Source organism: Mus caroli, unplaced genomic scaffold, assembly GCF_978045245.1.
Source record: "Mus caroli unplaced genomic scaffold, Mus_caroli_1 scaffold_9, whole genome shotgun sequence".
NCBI classification, from domain to species: Eukaryota; Metazoa; Chordata; class Mammalia; order Rodentia; family Muridae; genus Mus; species Mus caroli.
Window position 1 is genome coordinate 67,282,774 of NW_028227264.1, and position 5,538 is coordinate 67,288,311.

At 42.6% G+C, this 5,538-nt stretch overlaps 1 pseudogene; it reads left to right on the forward strand.

The window, feature by feature from the left end:
* The first annotated feature begins 481 nt into the window (after positions 1-481).
* LOC110303832 (large ribosomal subunit protein uL23 pseudogene) lies at positions 482-1,019 on the forward strand (annotated as a pseudogene).
* The last annotated feature ends 4,519 nt before the right edge of the window (positions 1,020-5,538 follow it).

Sequence of the window (5,538 nt, forward strand, 5' to 3'; positions counted from 1 at the left end):
TACCAAATCCCAAGTCCCAGGGAAGGACCCTATTTCAAAAATCAGGATGAACATCTCCATCTCTTGAGGAGCTATTCCAAAGCTGACTCCTGGCCTCCACCAGTGTGTGCATGCACCCATGTGTATGGGGACATACTATTCACACACTGGCATTGTGGTGGATTGAACATGCTTGGCCCTGAAGGAGTGGCACTATTACAAGGTGTGGTCTTGTTGGAGGAAGTGTGTCACTGTGGGGGTGGACTTTGGAGGTTTTCTCCTATGCTCAGGCTCTATCCAATACAGAAAAGAGCTTTCTCCTATCTGTCTGAGAAAGTCTGTCTCTCCTGGTCACCTTTAAATCAAGATGCAGAACTCTCAGCTTCTTTTCCAGCACCATACCTGCCTGGACATCACCATGCTAACTGCTATGATGATAGTAGACTGAACCTCTGAACTAGAAGCCAGCCACATTAAATGGTTGCCTTTATAAGAGTTGTCCTTTTCGCCAAGATGGCGCCGAAAGCGAAGAAGGAAGCTCCTGCCCCTCCCAAAGCCGAAGCCAAAGCGAAGGCCTTGAAAGCTAAGAAGGCAGTGCTGAAAGGCGTCCACAGCCACAAAAAGAAGAAGATCCGAACGTCACCCACCTTCCGGCAGCCCAAGACCCTGCGGCTCCGGAGGCAGCCAAAATATCCTCGGAAGAGTGCGCCCAGGAGAAACAAGCTTGACCACTATGCTATCATCAAATTCCCACTGACCACTGAGTCAGCCATGAAGAAAATAGAGGACAACAACACTCTTGTGTTCATTGTGGATGTCAAGGCCAACAAGCATCAGATCAAACAGGCTGTCAAGAAACTCTATGACATTGATGTGGCCAAAGTCAATACCCTGATAAGGCCCGACGGAGAGAAGAAGGCGTATGTTCGCTTGGCTCCTGATTATGATGCCCTAGATGTTGCCAACAAGATTGGGATCATCTAAACTGAGTCCAGATGGCTAATTCTAAATATACACTTTTTTTCACCATAAATAAAAAAAAAAAATAAGAATTGTCATGGTCATGGTGTCTCTTCACAGGAATGAAACCCTAACTAAGACATGTATATACAGGAACACTCACATATCAATATCTATAGAAATACTCACACATCTGCGCATTGTATACACACTTGCATATATAGAGACACTCACACACCCACATGTACAAGAGACATGCTCACACACTTGCATGCACAGGAACATTCTCATGTCTGCATGCTGTGTGCGCACACCCACATAATAATAATAAATGAAACCCCAACTCCCCAACTCCCCAACTCCCCAACTCCCATGTAGAACCAACAACTGTAACCTCTTCTCATTTCCACCACTTGGAAACAACAGTAGGTTAACAGCAGTTGTTACTTGGTAGAAATGACTCAGGTTCAGACCTGTCTCCATCTGTCTCCACAGATTCTTCTTCAAGATTGTCCCTCGCCCTACCAAACCCTGCTTTAAAAACCAGCTTGTTTCTTCCTGCTTCTAAATATGCAAACATTCTGGATGAGCATTCTCAGTGTTGAAGATTAGATGTGATAGACAGTTGAAACCACACAAGAAATGATGACATGGGAAACTGGTACCCGGATTCTCTAACAAACCCATGAGCCACATTGATATAAGCAAATGAGTGGATGAATGGGAGAAGCCAAACAGTCTTCCTAGGAGTTATATAGATGAAGAGTAAGAATGCAAATGCAAAGATGGATTAGAAAGTCATCTGTGGATGCCCATGGTACAGAATGAACATGGGATAAGGAAAGTTTTGTTCACTTAGTCTGGAAGTATCTCCCAGAAAATGCTTGTTGATTACAAAGGGAAATTTGCTGCTGTGACAATGATGGAAGCTGGTAAACCCTCTACAGGTAAACAGTGTTAACTAAACTTGCAACCCACATGGGGACAAACCCATATGGCTTCACCTCCCATAGTACATCAAGGGGACACAACTCAATCTCCAGTCTTCTTACAGCACTGGTGTAACCATAAGGAAACATTTGATAACCCCAAAGTAAGGAATGTTCAACAGGAAAACTGGCTTGAGGGTCAAGGTCAAGAGGACAAAGGAGAGTCAAAGATCTGGTTAAAAAGAGGTGGTTTTTAAAGTTACAGCGATGAGGAAGTGTGACCTATGAGTCTGACTCGGGTCCTACCCTGGGAAAGAAAACCCATGAAGACTTGGACCATTGATGACTTGTTCTGTGTCAGATGCCAGTCATCTTAGGGTGAGAGATGAGGTTGAGATTCCTTCAGATTATGAACCAAAACATATAAAACTATGAATCTCAAAGTTACAGAGAGAGAGAGAGAAAGAGAAAGAGAGAGAGAGAGAGAGAGAGAGAGAGAACAATTGCAAATGCGTAAGAGGTAATAATTATTGGTGAATCTGGGTGAAATCTTAGGTAATTTCTCAAACTGCTCTTGTTGCTCTGCTATATATGTAAATGTTTATCAAAGTAAAAGTGTACAGTAAGCAACCCATTCTAAAGAGCCCAGGAGAAACCCCCTCCTCTCCTTTCCCTCCCAATGAAAATAAAACCCTAGATCATGGGGTCTTGTTGCTGGAGGAGAGGAGTTTTAATCTCTCTAGAGACAGCCTGAAGCATGGATGGCTTACACAATCAGCTGGACAATCCATCCTTGTCCTCCAAAAGAAAGAAGGGGTTCAGGCAATGGGGGGAGGAGACAAGAGAGGATAATGGAGGAGATAGGGTCTGAGTCTATGACATACACATGTGAAACTGCGAAGGATACTTAAAAACTGAAAACGCTAAAGCAGTCTTTCCAAGAAGCCATTATTCTTGGTCATTTACTCAATCTATTATAGTCTATGCCTCCAGAGACCTGAAAATGGATCTTGAAAATTCTTTAAACTTCTAGACTCTTATCCACATTTCCCACCATCCTTCTACCCCAGCTTCATGGCTCTTTGACTTCTCAGTACACACACACACACACAAACACACACAAACACTCATGTACCCACAAACACACACACCAACACCCATGCACTCACAAACACACACACATACACACATGCACAAACACATACACATGCACACACACAAACACTCATGCACTCACAAGCACACACGAAAGCCCACACACATACACACATGTCCAAACACACATATACACACAAACATACACATACACAAACACACACACAAATACATGCACACACACACACACACACACACACACACACACTTTGGTCAACTCATCTCCAGCTTCCTTCCTGCTTAGGTCTCAGCTCTGACACACATCCCCATGCCTCATGATAACTGAGATTCTCGGACTCATTCTTCCGAACACGCTAATCTCACCCTATGGTCACATTTATCTTTCTGGACTTATATTGGCTTTTTTTTCCCTTCTGCCTCCCTGATCAAGCTTCGAGTTGATTAAGGCTGAGATCTGGGGAAAGGCTGAATGACAAATAATGAATAAAACGGTTTAATCTGGAAAGATCAACGCCTCTTGCCAGGCTTTATATTGGTTTCTTGGAAAGCAAGAACTACAGGTGCACCAGGCCTACAGAAGATGTTGGAAATCTTGCTGGAATGCATCTGAAGGTTGTGTTAAAGGCTTCCTGGCACAAGCTGGGCTGCAGGGAGCCTGGGTATGTGTTGGGTGGGATGAAGCCATGTCCTGTTCCTTGACTCAATCTCTTCATTCATTCATTCCCTCTAACCAACCTCTATGTAAAACACCCAAAATATCAATCACTGGGATTCTGGAGTTTTGACTCATAACATCTGTTGAAGAATGGCCTCTGCTGACTTAGCTTTCCAGTAGTACCTTTAAACAGACTGGACCCAAAAAATAGGAAAATAAAATAAAATCGGCAAAAACACTATACACATGCTAGGTTTTTATATTTAAAAGTAGGTATGCTGTTTTAATTCACCACACGTGGCCTCCACTGAAGTACTGAACTCCCATTCTTCTAAAATTGAAGCAAGAGCTCTCAAACACTAAACTGTCTCTCCAACCACATAGAGAACAGTTTGACCAACCTTATCAAAAGAATTAAAAGACTTACTTTAATCTGAACTTTTATGATAGTTGTGTGAAAATTGTCAATTTATAGATCTGGGAAACAAACAAAAGCAATTTATTTGCATGTATACATCATCAGGATTTAGTGGGGAATAATTAATTACATGGTGTATAAAGTAAGAGAGAGAGTCAGAGAGAGAGAGAGAGAGAACTGCAATTGGAGCTCACCAAGTAAAGTAATTACTTACCTTGCAAGCACGAGGATCTGAATCTGACCCCTTAAAACCCACTTTAAAAAGAAACATGGTCGGCTGGAGAGATGGCTCAGTAGTTAAGAACACTGACTGCTCTTCCGAAGGTCCTGAGTTCAAATCCCAGCAACCACATGGTGGCTCACAACCATCCATAATGAGATCTGATGCCCCACATGGTGGCTTACAACCATCCATAATTAGATCTGATGCCCTCTTCTGGTGTGTCTGAAGACAGCAACAGTGTACTTAGATATAATAATAAATAAATCAAAGGAGGAGGAGGAGGAGGAAACATGAAGAATGCTTGTGATCCCAGTGCTGGGGAGGCAAAGACAGGTAGCTTCCTGGGACTCCTTGGCCAGCCAGCCCTGCCTACTTCTGGGCTCTAGGTCAATGAGAGACCCTGTTTCAAAACAAAGTGGATGGCCCCTGACAGTGATAGCCAAGGTTGCCAGCTGCTCAGCACATGCTGGTACACACACATATGTAAGAACACACACATTCACACATGCACCAGCACACAAATTAGCCTTCCATGTCTATTTTCTAGAAAAGACAGAATTTTTTTTCATCTAGAAAGGCAATTACCTTGGAATAAGCCAAATGCTTTATTCTAGACATGGGACAATTCTAGAGACAATATTCTAGCCATACTCTAGAATAAGCAATTTTTTATTCTCTTCTTGCCACCCATGCCCTCAGTGTGTCTACGAGGGGCAGGGGTGGGGCTTACAATGCATTACACTCACAGTGTGGTCCTGTCTCTGAAAGGGTCCTGCTTCTGCTTTCTGGAGGGAAGACTACAGCTTTGCCTGTCCCTCCTTTCCCTGTCATCTCTGTGTTCTGAGACTCTAGCCCAGCACTCAAAGCAAGACTCTGCTTCGTATCTCTTAAACATCATGACTTTACCATCTTTACTTCAGGGTTCATAAAGTGAAAAGACAAAGAAATCAATGCATACCCTCTTAAGCGCAGAGACACAAATTACCCTTGAGTTAATAATTCACTAGTTTACAGAGCCAAGAGAGACAAAGCAAGATCCAGAGTAAGTGAAATAAAGTGTGTGTGTGTATAAATAATTCATATTTTAATTAAAATTGCCTATGGAATATCAAGGCAAACTGAATATCAGCTTGACCAATGTACTTCTTTTATAAGCTAAAAAACAAAAAAACAAAAGTTATCTGATATAATATTGCAGGGTTTTTTGAAGGTCCCCAACCACATGTCACGTGACACAACTCGATGCCTGGTTCTATAA